The 14,717-nt window shown below is 39.3% G+C and overlaps 1 protein-coding gene across 1 annotated transcript in view; it reads left to right on the forward strand.

The window, feature by feature from the left end:
• The window catches only part of LOC111568198 (pbx/knotted 1 homeobox 2), a 140,333-nt gene that overhangs the window by 23,576 nt on the left and 102,040 nt on the right, over positions 1-14,717 (forward strand). Inside the window, 1 exon segment of the mRNA XM_023269717.3 lies at positions 8,559-8,640. The gene's annotated coding sequence lies outside the window, so the exon portion shown is untranslated.

Raw genomic sequence — 14,717 nt, forward strand, 5'->3', positions numbered from 1 at the left:
GCCGCGTCGGCTCCGGTTACTCCTGTGGGAATACCTGCTATTGTCATCGGGAGCCCCGAGTAATTCCCAAGAATTAGCTTCAAACGCTTGAAGTTTGTCTGGCCAGACAAAAGCTGCAGAACTAAGCTTTCACTAGCTGTTACACACGAGAAGAAACAGTGAGTGTGTTATTATTTTAGTAATAAAGGGACTTCTTGTGATGCACCACCTGAGATTTTATTGTCCTACATGTATAAACCTCAAGTACAGCAGAGGTTGGTTCTCTGTGGCCCAGTACAATGCTCTGAATCCCCCCATAGAGTCTGATTCCTCACTGTAAAGGTGGCCAAGTGACCTGATATCCTGTTTGTCAGGAGAGCAGAAATATTTCTGATTGTTGGACATCCTGCCGGTCAGTGATCTGTGGCACATGCAGCTGCCAGGCATGAAGATTTATTTAGCTTCTATTGTATGAGCTTGGAAACAATCAAGCTCTCTACCGAAGTAATCTTAAATGCCAGAGATTGCTTTTGAAGCGAGAGGTTACTGGGTTGGTTTGTCAACATGCGTGCATAAGTTTTGGGTGCATGAGCCACTCGCATTATCATGCAAAATTAATTATTTGCCTCCTTTTTATGTCCCCCCGAATCTTAGCGCAGTAAAAAACCTGCCTGTGTTTTATTGAAATGAAATTATGGCATAATGTCACTTTCGCTATTAGCACTGAGAGTCTGTGCATGCCAATTGATCCTGCTGTTGTCATAGCAACATGAACCACTAAACCTCTGCGCAGCTGTTGTTATGGAAGCCCTTGAACAGCTGGGGGGCTATAGCTGCAGAGGGATTGTGGGAAACAGGTCTTTTGGTCCTCCCTTCACACCTTGACCCCAAAACTCCTGCTAGTGAACGGAGGAGGATTTGGGAATCTTAAAGACGTCCATCTGGACTCTTCTCTCCCCTGTACAAAGATTCCATATGATCACTGAGAAAGTTTACGCAGGAAGTTCTGAATATTAAAGCATTCCTGCGTCTTCCTGAAACCTGCTTTGCCACGAAAGCGAGCAGTGAAATTGAATGAATCAAATGAGGCTACATTCTCTCCCAGGGTTTGCCTGATGCATCGGAGCATATCCCATTATTGATATGAGCAAATGTTGTACACAGTGCAACGATAAAACAATCATTTCACAAGAAGCACAACTTGTCCAGGGAGCAGCACTCTGTGAGCCCAATTCCTTCAGCCACAATAAAGCCCCAAACGTACCCCAAGAGCAGGGTCTCATCCCCCCACTGTTTGATTTAATGAAGAATGCACTGACTGGGGAAGTGTGCATCTTAATAACCAGGACTGTGAATGCTACCTTTTTGTAACCCATTCTATGTAAGAAATACTCATTTATTTAAATGAAATACAGAACTTGAAAATATACACTTTTACATCATATAAGCCAACCTTTTTTTCAGCCATCTCTCATACATAGTGGTATATGCTCACATATTGCTCATGAACTGATAACTTAATACATAAGCAACTGATTGGGATGAAGCAAATTTTGCAAGAGTTGCAGCTAATGTTTATTTTCACTGTCAGATATAGTAATTATATGTCAGACAGTATGAAAGCTAGAATTTTACCACATAACCAAAATATCCACAAATGTGTAAAACTGAAGACCAAACAACTCCTTTTGACCTCATCTCAAAGTCCAAGCTGATATCTTGAAAATGTCTCCAAGAAATTGAATTTGCAATTATATTACTGGAGTGGACAATGGGTGACATCTTAAAGAAAGGATTTAAACAACTGATCAGTTATCTGTTAATGCACTGATAACTTCTCTGTTTATTGATTTATCAATGAGATATTTAATTGATGAAACATCTCTTCCAGACATCTTTTATATATATTAACCCTTAGATGCACAAGTGATTGGACCTACACTCTTCTGTAAGTCCATAAGTCAAAAATCACCCATAAAAGAATCAGTGTGTTTTTATACCATTTTTGTCATTTTGGTTAAGAATAATAATTTGTATTATTGTTTGTATTATATTTGTGTCCATACCAGAATAATTTCGTATTTGAAATATGTTTTTTTTTTTTAACCTTATAACAGATTTTGAACATTTTGATGAGTGAAAAAGAAGAATATTACACAGAACAACAACAGAAGAATGTCAACATCCATTTTGTAGACATTTTTCCACTCTTTTGGGAAGTTTGTGTTTGTGCATCACCTCTTGTATGATATTATCAGTGATAAAGAGTTTGGTGTAGACATGCAAATATTACAATTTCTTTAAAAGTATAAAAGGTAACTTGAAAATTTAAATGGAATGATATCAAAACCACGTTTTTTGAGGAATAGCTGGACTATGAAATGATAAAAACGTTTCATTACAAAGGTTTTGCAAGAAAACAACCTCACCGGGTAATTTTTGACCCACTTATGCATCTAAAGGTTAAAAATACTTTATGTTGTACTTTTAGTACAAAAATTTAATTACCTAGTTAGAAATTTTTAAAAGGACATGATGACTCCATTGAAAAATCCACAGTCTGTAAATATGTTGATTTCAAAAGCCTAACAACTGCATACAAAGTATCTTTCACATTGAATTCTGGGGTGCATCATGCAGCCTTTTGGTTTCTACATCACACTCATGTAAACCATCTGTTGGATCGGGACTCACTCCCAAACTAGTTGTGATGTCACAAATCCTGCCGCTGCTTCACACCTTCAGTGCAGGTTTTATATAGAGATACTTTTTCCATCCATCCATTATCTATACACCGCTTGATCCTCATTAGGGTCATGGGGGGCTGGAGTCTATCCCAGCTGACTTATGGTGAAGGCAGGGGACACCCTGGACAGGTCACCAGTCTATCACAGGGCTACACATAGAGACAAACAATCACACTCACATTCACACCTAAAGACAATTTAGAATCACCAATTAACCTCAGCATGTTTTTGGACTGTGGGAGGAAGTACCCAGAGAAAACTCATGCATGCACAGGGAGAATATGCAAACTCCATGCAGAAAGATCCCAGGAAAGCGGGGATGCAAACCAGGAATCTTCTAGCTACAAGGTGAAAGTGCTAACCACCAAGCCACTGTGCAGCCCAGATGCTTGTTCCTTCCAGCAAAAGAATCTGAGAATAGTTTCCCAGTCCAACTCTAAACACTCATCACTCTTCCTGGTGAAACATCCATGAGAAGTAACAGTGCCCAGAGTGTTGCAAATTCAAACCATTTTGATGTGGTTGATAGTTGAATGGAGTAGGAGCTTCACCTATAATGACCACAGACTGCCCTCTCTACTTGTTTTATATATCCTCGATTCTTTTTGTGTATTTCTCGTACATCCATCAGCATCATGTACGAGAAATAAAACGCGTGAAGAGATGTTTGCTATCGGCATGTTCAACATAAACAGTCACTGATTTTTTTCATCACACCTCCTACGAGCATGTACCCCATAATAGGCAACATTTGGTACAAAATTACTGACTTTACCGTAACATCACAGCACTCCAACACTCCAGGGTGGAAGCAAAAGTATTAGTCCATTTCTGAGATGAGGTATTTACTCAGTTTTTAAACACTCTCTCTGCATCTTAGTCCCTCCTACCTGAGATGTAAGTGGAGGAGTCGAGGCAACAGGCATTTGACGAAATGAGGCATTGCTGCCTCAGGGCCATTTTAAATCATCGTCAGTTAATGATGATGTGTGGCACAGCTGCATCATGAGTCCATTGTTTTGTTACAGTAAAGCTGTATTTCATGATCTCTGTCAGATCAGCAGGGCAGTGTTATTATGTCTTACACTATATATTTATTAGAATTCAATTTAGTAAGTGTCATAATGTGAGGAGAATGAACAGGTGTCATATATTTTTATTTTTTTAACACACATACACACACACACTCACATTTGATGATTGAGTGATGTATATTATATGCTGTACATATGATTTGTCAGTCCTGCTGACAACATGATTTGTATATTCCAGCTGTGTGTCTCACTCCTTTTATATATCACAGGTTCTGAAAAGACTTCGGCAAAGGATACGTCAATTATTCACCTGTGCACCTGTGCTTTTTAGGAATTGAGACATCCTGCAAGATGAAATGTTAAGATTGATTTCTGCATCACAGGCAGGAGGACGGAGAAATGTGGAGACAAGGGGGCACAAAATAGAGAAGCTGTGTACATAAAGATTGACGACATGATGGTTTCTTAGAAGTTAAACCGAAATGTCTCAATCATCCCCTGGTAGCTGGTTACAAAAAAGGCTGTAAACTCTGCCTCTGCTATGTTAGAAAATGGCACATGAGCCAAAAAAAAATAAAAAATCAAAATCAAAATACACTTCAGTTATATTTTTCAAAAATATGTTTTCTGTCTTATCATAATATCAAATGTAAGTATTGGGTCATCTTCAATTCCTCCAGTATATGATAAAACCAAGAAATATACACTGTTGTTCAAATTTTTGGCTCACATAGTAATGTCCTTACTTTTGAAAGAAAAGCATTTTTTTTCAATGACGATAACATGAAATGAATCACAAATACAGACTAGACATTGTTAATGTGGTAAATGACTAGTCTAGCTGGAAACGGCTGATTTTTAATGGAATATCTCCATAGAGGTACAGAGGAACATTTCCAGCAACCATCACTCCTGTGTTCTAATGCTACATTGTGTTAGCTAATTGTGTCAAAAGGATAATTGATGATTAGAAAACCCTTGTGCAATTATGTTAACACATGAATAAAAGTGTGAGTTTTCATGGAAAACAGGAAATTGTCTTGGTGACCCCAAACTTTTGACCGGTAGGGTATACATTTCTGACTCTATCTTGTCAAATTGATGAAAGTCTCAGCTGTCCTTGTCTTTAAGTGACCGGAGTGGTGCTCCGAAACGTGATGGTGAGAACAAGAACACCTGGTGATGCAAAAAGAGAAGTTCTCTGTGGGTCAAATTCTGTCATTTATCTCCATTCAGTTGTGTGTCCATCAAGGGATGCAGGGATGTCTGAATTGGGAAATAACTTTTGTCTTTCTAGATAGTTTTCACTAGCGGTATTTATGTACAAATGCTTGAAATGAGGTGGCAGTGCATATTTCGACCATATTTTGGCTTCACTTTTGGACAATTGGATGAAGAGGTGATGCATTTAAACCACATGAAACTTGTCATGTGGCCTTTTTATTAATTTTTAACTGTTCATGTTTTGTTATGTTGTTTTGCTGCAGAAACAATTCATGGCACAACACACTGTGGTTCTACTCTGAACTGAAATGATCCACTCTGCAGCAGTAAATGACGGAGTTACTTCCTCCGCTGACTGTATATACCTGTGTACACATGCAGAGGCTTCGGCGCGAGAGATGCTGGATAGATTCAGGAATGCTAATGTTTCCTCTGTGGCTTTTGTGAGGAACATGGTGATTAGACCTCCAGCCCCCTGGGTGGAGCCCCTTGCTGCTCTGGCTCCCGCTCTGATTTACTTTGACGTCGACAGGAAGGTCAGCTGGATCCCAGAGGGGTCATGTAGAGACAGAGAGAGAGAAAGAAAGACAGAAATGGTGAATGGTGTGTATAGCGAGCTTCAGTATACAGAGACGTTCCTCCAGGATCCCAGACAGGGGCCGGAGGGATGACCGAGGGAGGAAGGGCCCTTGAAGCTTAGGGAGGGCTTCGGGAAGGATTACTGAGAGGCTAAAATGTTTTCTTTGTGGCTGAAAGAAACCTAAGAAATGCTCTCAACCAAATCTCCTCTGGTCTGAGAGGGGTGTTTAGCAGGGAAACTCAAGCCACAGCCTAATAAACTAATTCGTTTTTTTGGACTTTTGAGTTTGCTGTTACTGCCATTAACATGCTCTATACTCTTTAGCAGTTTGCAGTCCTTCAGTCTTTTATAGCTAAGAAGGAGCTGATTAGAAATAGCATGTTAAAGCGGTACTGATGGGATGTCTGTCTGCCTTTAAAGTGCCACCCCTTATTATTTTTAATATTTTTAAATATGTAAAATAGAAATTCCGAATAAGCTTGTTAAAATTCATATATTTAAACCTCTAAAGTTCTTCTGTATGTTTTCAGTTAAAGACATGGAAGAACAATAACAACATTGCTGTTCTCCAATTAAAATTTCTGGTTTTATTTTCAATTGCACACTTTGTTTTGTGTTTTATGACGTAAATAACCTTACAGTGGGACAGAAAGTTAACTTTTCATACTTTTCTTTCTTTCCCCCACAATTAGGGAGATTAGTAAAACCTTGAAAAGAGAAATGTTTGGTCCTTTCTCGCTAAATATCTGCAGCTTTCATTCCAATCCCCCCACCCCCAACCGCCCCATCCACTCAGGGCCTCTGGTAGTACCTACCTACCACACACATAGTAGTCCCCACTGAGCAGTGCAGGACTGGATAAATACCATCCCTTCAGAGGCTCAGTGTTAGCAGATTGCTGGAGGTAGGCAGCCTGCTGTGAGGCTCGACCACACTCCCACTGTTCTGGAGGAGCTTTAAGCGAAAGATCAGGTGTCCAGCCCTGAATGCTTGATTGAACTTAAATCTTTTGCATGTGCGCCGTAACTTGCTCTGCTCTGTGTGGCTCAGACGTGGCCAGCCAGTCAATTGCTCAATGGAATTTAAGTCGCAGCAGCTAACTGACCTCCGTATTCCCACCTGTTGAATATTATGATCAGATGCAATTCATTGATCGCAAATCAAGTTAATGTTCATAACACCAACTCGGCCTAATCAAGTAAAGCAATAATCTCTGTATTAATCCCTAAAAACACATACAAACATGAACTTAAGTGAATAATCAAAATTGAATTCAGTGATTATGCATTTAATTTAGTTATAGTTATTTAGAAAAAACATCCAATACATTTTCCAGAGCTCCTTCAGAAGTTTAACCTTCAACCAGAGTTTTACAATGCAGTCGATACTTTGGATTTCCTTCACTTTAAAATTACTCAAGTTGCTCGGAGTACGTTCAAGGATAAAGGTGACATTTTATTTTTTTAGCAAATCCCAAGAAGACACCAAAACCAGTGCTGGATGTATAATACTAAGAAGGGTTGTCCATAGCCTGACATACTGTACCTCTTTCCTCTTTGCCATCGAGCTCAATCGCTGTCCAAAAACCATTCAAACATGAGTGATTCTCAGCGCTCCACTGGATACATGTTTCGTCATTACCATGAACTGCAACCTTATGGAAACTAGTCTGAGATTGTGTGTTCATCAATATGCACTGTCCTGCCCAAATAAATAAATTGAAATGAAAAATTGAACACACACGCTGCTCATTTTGACTCAGTACCACACACAGCCAAATGTGGATAAATCCCTCACTAAACGTTGTCCCTGAAAAAAATCACTGTTTCTTCTTCCTGAGTATCACTGGATAAAAATTACACTGTAAAAAGTGTTTGTAAATTTATGGTGAAAAACTGTCACAACATGATGGTAAAAATCTGTGAACTGTAAAACAGTTTGACACTGTTTGTGTAATCAGTGAATCACTGTAAATAAGTTAATCAGGGGAAAACAGTATTTTTTTACATTTTTTTCCTCTTGAAAAAATACATTTCCCTGCTCTTGCACAGGTATTTAATTAAAAAATGCCATAATATGTGTAACATCAATACTGTAGTTTTTGCATTTACTTCTCAAAAAGAATATCATTTTTCACAGTTGTGCTGATAATGGAAACATGCCATAATATTTATCGTGCGTTACGAGGTGATGATTTTTGCATATATTACATGTAAAACATACAGTTTGTGCCTGTCAAATTGATGTACTTTTGTGCTAATAACGGACTTTAATACTTATGACAGCTATACCTGTAATTTTTGCATATATGTCATTGCTAAGAATACACATATTAAATGTTAAGTACACTACCTGTTGTGCTAATAATGGAAAAATGCCATAATATTTATAATAGGCCACACATACGTTATTTAATATGGTATTTTCATATTAATTTCAAAGTAAAACTAAAACTTCGTTAAAGGTTAAACCATGGAATGCAGCCCGTTTTTTAATCAACATTGCATTTCTTTACCATAAATGAAGAAAATGTTTGACTGTGACTTTATGGTAACATTCTGGCAACTATAGCTGCCGGAATTTTACCATAAAAATAGCATATATTTTTTTTAATGTGTACTAAACCTTTTTTTTTAAAAAAAAAAAAACAAAAAACAAAAAACAAAAACAAAACAAATAAAACTATTAGCTTTGAACAGGTCAACTACTGGCAGTGAGAAAGCTCTAGAAGAGCATCATTGTTGTCCTTTAAATGTATCAAGTGCAGTATGTAAAGCAGACTAATTCGTAAACTTTTTGGACTTTAGGGTTTGAAGGGATTAAATCAGGTCGTAATAATAAGCTTTCTTTCCTTCCAGTAAAAAGTAACACAGTCCATACTCTGCATCCAGACATGCATTATCTCACAAATCAGTTTAGCACTGTTTTTTTGTGTTGTCTTGACATGACACGTTTATTTACTTGCAGAGCTTAACTTTTTTTGTTTCTTGACAGGCTTTGAGTGGAGATTTGGATACTTGGCCACAGAGCAGACAACAACCCTGAAAGCTGCTGTGTTGCTGTGGGCAAGCTAACTGTGAGTTTCCATTTGACTTATTCCTTAATATACACCTTATGAAGCCTTCAGGTTGTGTAATCTTGTATCGGTTTCTATATGTCATTAGCAAAGTATAAATATATTTTATGAACAGAATGTTCATTTTGTTATGATGGACCCACAGAGCATTCATCTTTGACACTAATAACTAATCTGGGAGAGCTAATCTGTTTCTTCAGAGACCAACACCAGTCTGTGTAATAATTCAAGAGCACACAATCAAATATAATGTATCCTATAAACATGCTGGCATGCCTGAGTACACGGTTAATGATTGCGATGCTGCTGTTCGGCAGCCAAACCAAATGATTATTTCAATCACTTGAACAGGTTTTCTCAGCATTTCTTCAAGATCTAAATAAGAATTTCAGTTTCTGTGCTGAGCTCTTGTTGGAGCTTCAAATTATAGTTGTGCTTTAAAAAAAAAAAAGCTGACTATTCACTCCCCAGCAATCATCCTGTTTGCATTTTTGATGGAAATCAATGTGACCTCCTTATCTTATATACAATTGTGCTATAACTGATCAGGTTGGCTGTTATTATCATTGTTTTTTGCAAATATCCTTTTAATGAATGATATCCATAAGACCAGGTGATATGAAAAGACACAGACTATATTTCATGTCTGTCTATATATTGTCTGTGTGTTGTTTCTGTCTTGACGAGAGATGGGAACCTAAAGGGGACGTAAATAGGCTCAAGTGAAGGATGACAACCATTCCTTTCTAATGGTACCTGGTACTTTCAGAGATTTAGAATAGGCCAGTACACTGGTTTCTGAAAAAGCAGTTGTCTGGCTATTCAGTGTTGCTTTGGAGTGGATAGTGGTACTATATTGTATTGCCATGACAAAATGGGCCATTATTGTCCCCCAATGGTTTTCAGATCCTCATGACCGGAACTTAAGTTCTTCCCACAAAGACACTCAGTTTGCTTCTGAGTCACTAAGGCAGTGAGGTAACAATGTACTGTTCCACTTTCAAGTAAATTATAGGTACGCATTAGGGCAGAGTTCGTTTATCTAGCTTGACAAGTGGACTTTCCCTGTTAAATGGGTTGCATTGAGAGTGTACATGCATACAAAAACAGATTAGGAAACGTTTTTTTGTAATTTGGTAATTTAGAAATACTTGAGGAAGACTGATGAATTCCATAGCCATTACAGCAAAGACAGTATAGGACAATTAAGTCTAAGCTACCTCCTATAATTGAGGGGCCAAAGTTTCCTGCCATTAATGCACAGTAGATATTTACATCTTGAAGTATGCCATACACCCAGTACCTTCCATGGTGTGGGTTTCACAAATATTTTCTTCTTCTTGTTTTGCATGACTTGCTTTTCTTTAGCTCTTGATTCTTATGTCTTCATGTTGAACAGTGAGTGCCTAATGCCATCTTGATGAGATTAGTAGACTGCAAATACTAAGGACAGCAGGTCCAAAACACTGTCACTCTGACCGTGGCACATCTGATAGGATTTACATACATATTCTTTACATCTATATTACTTTTGCTGTCAGACATTTTTGCCACTAATTTAGAAGTAGTAAAAACATTTTCTTAGCTCTGGCATTATTTCTTAGACAAGATGAATAAGTGCTGGTGTTGCTGTAGCTGCATCATTGTCTTGTTTGCTTTGATGACTTCTATAACTGCTTGTTTGAACAATGATCTCAACCGAGTAACAGCTATTTTGATTTAATCAGTATATGGTGACTGGAAAGGTCGGACCTGCACACGTTATTGTTTGCAGGAAGTGTCTTGTTGTTTGCTGTTGTTGCCCATTTCCACCTCCACCCGAGTCATTCCGGAGATAATGATATTAAAAATTAGGTCCTGCTGTATTGCAGCATTAGAATATTACTGCCTGTCCCTATGGTTCAGATTGAAATAAGCCAGATGTCCCTCTGCTTCACCATGTTTGTTACTAATTGCAAATTGATTTGAAGAACTGAAAGGATGTAGTTGTTTCTGCTTAAGTAAAAATCATTTAAATATCTTTTTCAGCTCTAATGAAAATCTCTCTTTTTTTGTTTTAATTTATTTATTGGCTCTTAAATTAAGGTGGTAATATATAAAGCAATTCCTGACACTAGTAGTGGTTTTACTTTCATGTAGAGTCAAGTGCAGAAGCACCTCAACCCCATCAAATCAGTGATGATGTTGCAGTCAAGTAATGACAATTTTGCAACTATACCTGGCTTTCCTGAAGCACGATCTTTGCAGCATGGCAGAGGTATAAAGAGGTTCGACTGGTTTGTGAACTTGAGGCATCCAAATGCTTAAGTCAGGCCAGATCTCAATTATATTAAGTCTAATCAAGTCTGGGCAAGGTGACAAGCTATATGGAACTTATGCGCAAGTTGCATTTATCTGATGGTCCTAAGTCCTCATTTCAGATTACGTCTCTTTATTGAAAAATAAAATAACACTCTTTGGGTTTAGCTTTTTCACTGTTTCATTCTAAAAGAGTCCAAGACTTTGAAACCATGGAGACCTCTACCACACCATGCCTTCACATTCTTTGGTAGCTGCCGAGTATATCAATAGTTTAGTGCTGGCTACGTCACACGGGATCATCTCTGGAGTGAAAATTCTTTGTCAGCCTCATATTGTTGTGAGAGTGGCGATAAATATTCATTCCTGTAACAATAATTCCTTGAAATATAAGGACAGAATTTGGATTATAGGATCTGGGGAGGCCTGAGTGTTGTGGTTATTACTGCCCCCTAACACCAAGGAGGTTTTGGTTTGAAGCTGGTCTTGGAGCTTTTCTGTGTGGAGTCCTTCCTGTCCGATGCACTGGTGACTCTAAATACTCCACAGGAGTAGATGCGAGTGTGGACGACTGCCTATCCATATGCGTCAGTTCTGTGGCAGATTGGTGATCTGTCTGGACTGTATTCAGTATGGCCTGGAGTTGGCTCCAACTCAGCGTAACATAGTAAAGGATAGGCAGGTACAGATGAAGAATGAAGTGCAAGATCCACTTTCTCTGTGCACAGCACTTTGACTGAAAACGCTTTATAAATAAATTTATTATTGCTATTATTTATTATATGCACCTTGTGATTTACAGTAGGTCCTGTAGTATGTTTGGTGTCAGTGTAGCATAGTCTTCTTTTTATGTATAGGGGAAGTGTAAAAGTTTGGAGGTCGGAGAGGTGGAAATGTTTGTGGTACTTTTGACCTATAGGAAACCAAACTGCAAGGTAAAGCAGTGAAAATTCCAATACAATTAAACTGATGTTCCTTCCGAAGTCTAAAATACAGCTCGCTGCTGACCTCGTCCACAGCATATCACTACCCAGCCTTCCTGCCATAGCTCCTGTCTGCTTCTCCAAACTGGGGGTACCTTTGCACCTCATACAGCCCCACCTCAAAGAAATCCAATCATCTGAAGGGTACAGGCTTGCCAAAGGGTACATATTGCAAAAGGAGTTATCAAAATAAGGTATAACCCCTGAATGGTGCTCACTTTAACCAGGTGTATTATTTGACTAGTGTTTACTCTAAGTTATTTGCTGTAAGCACAATGTTTCACTCGTCTTAACTGTCACACGCAGAATGTAAATAAAAAACTTTTGCAGAGTTATTCTTGAGCTGTCACAAGGCTATTTTCTGACATTTTTTTCTGTAGGCCCTGGGATTCAGACGTGATATCCTCCATTGTTCTCCTGCTTTTGTAAGCTGTGTAATTGTAAATCCCAGTGTTTCTTTGTGTCACATTCTGTACATGCTTTTACATTGGGAAGGAGCTGTAGACAAAATAAAAGCGAGGACAATAGCGGGTCTGTATGCACAGAGCGGTCTCTAGTTGATTGCTGGAGGAGGTTTGGTTATACTACGCCATTTGTCTCTTCCTACACAGTCCAGACTAATCGCACAGCCAGTCTCCATGTCCTCTCAGCCCCTAAGTGTTCCCCACTCCTGCCCTCCTACTCCACATCCAAAACCTCTACCACTATTCCCCACCAAGGATTGTTTTACGCTTAATTTTGTTAGACTTAATGAGATTTCACTAATTAAATCTCCTCCTGTTGGAGACCCCCCCAACCCACTGGCTTCCATTGCCCCCCTCTTCCTCTTACAATCACTCTAGTCCATGCAGTGATTGCTCGTAGAGCTGTTTTAGACAAATAAACTTTTTATTTTTTTATTTTTTTTTTTTTTATGAAGAACAGGGACAGTGGGTTGCACAAGGACAGAACTGTGCTGCTCTGTGGATTTCCAATTTCGCGCCAAAATGCTCTGCTGCACTTGTGATAGCCAATAGGTTTTCAAATCTGATTTGGTTTGTAAGGGCAGGAAGTAGTTGTCAAGTACATCTAGATGTCATTCCATTATAAATATGAGGTGCTGCAGCACAGAGGATGCCAAAGATTTTATGTATTTATTTATTTTTTTTGTAATATCATTCTTAGATATGGAGATATTTGTGCTTTATCTTTAATGCTGCTGCTGATCAGCCGTATGTTTATATGCTTTGACACAGTAGCCAAAGCTCCAAAGCAAATCCAAGTGACAGGACGTCACTAACAAAATGCACACATGTTCCAGATACATGTTCCTAATAATAATCCCTGCATTAGCTGTGTGGCAGCGCTAAAAGGGAAGTGCTGAAGGGTGGGACCCTTTCAGTCAAGCAGTGAGGCCTTGGAGGTCATTGTTGACAGCAGCCACTTGCCCTGCTATTGTGGACGACCCTCTGGGACTCTCACACTGACTATTGTGGGAGCCAGCCTCCCGTTTCCCGTTTGAGCCCTGGACACCCGGTGCCAGCTCCGCCGCTTGGCTCCTTAGCCAAAAAGTCCATTATACCCCTCAACCCTCCCCCACACAACCCTCTCCCTCCCATGTCTCTGTGTCCATTGTAGCCCCACTCTCCCCAGCCCCCGCCTCATCCCACACGCACACGCACACACACACACACACACACACACACACACACACACACACACACACACACACACACACACACACACACTCAGATTCCCCCCTCATCCTCAGAAGCCTCTGTGCTGTGGCCTTCGGGTGGGTGAGTGGGCAGAGCGCCCGTTTCAGATGAGAGTGCTTCCTTGATGAAGGCCCATGCTGATCGGGTTTCTGCCACCTGTCATTCAGCTTAGGAGGCAGGAAAGGGGGCAAGAGTGGCGACGGGCGGTAGGAGTGAGGGGGCGAGGTGGAGTTACGGGGAGGGGGGAGGTGGCTGGTCAGGAAAGATGCCATGGCAATCTGGCACTGTGCCTGCAGCCTGCTGTTGTTTCAGTAGTTTCAGAGCCTCCTAGACTTCTCAAGTACTCCTTTTAATTGAATAATAAAGTCATCCAGTGTTACATATCTTCATGTTCTTTTTTTCTTGAGGTTACTTCACATTAAAGTACATATTTCATGACTTACGCATGTAAAAAAAAAAAAAAAAAAGCCCAATCAGTGCAGTTCAATGCATTTCATGGCCTTGAAGGTGAAACTCTTAAAAAAGTTAACATATCGGTCACAGCCTACATTTTCATCTTCACTGTCTGTTATGTTATATTGGGCCGAAAGGCTTTTTTATTGAGTCATGCTGCATCTGAATATGTACAGAGGGAGTGTTGAAATAGATTTTTTTTGCAAAAATACTCAAAATATTTGAAAATATAGATGAGCAAAAATGAAGACGGTGAGAATAGATGCATCGTTGTGTTGAACACAAATCGACAGGATATTAAAAAACAAGAAAACTTTGCTTCTGTGTCTTACAGTTCAGGAGTTACGAGCCACAATGTCTGACATGAAATTGCTTCAACTTCTTGTATACAACTTTTTATTTCTCACTAATTAATACACAGCCCAAAAACCTAACCTGCCGAGGTCACAAAAAACAGAACCTGCTATAAGTCATCTCAGGAATTCATCTCAGAAACACAGCATGTTGTTACAAATTAGATGCTGGTGAAATGCTGGCAATAATGCGTTAAGGGCCTCGTGTTGCATGGGAAGAGATTCATTAGTCTTTTCCTGTGACTTACAGTTCCTCAGTTGTGATTTTGTGCTAATTATCTCAGATTTTAGTT

This window comes from Amphiprion ocellaris, chromosome 14 (assembly GCF_022539595.1).
Source record: "Amphiprion ocellaris isolate individual 3 ecotype Okinawa chromosome 14, ASM2253959v1, whole genome shotgun sequence".
Lineage (NCBI taxonomy): Eukaryota > Metazoa > Chordata > Actinopteri > Pomacentridae > Amphiprion > Amphiprion ocellaris.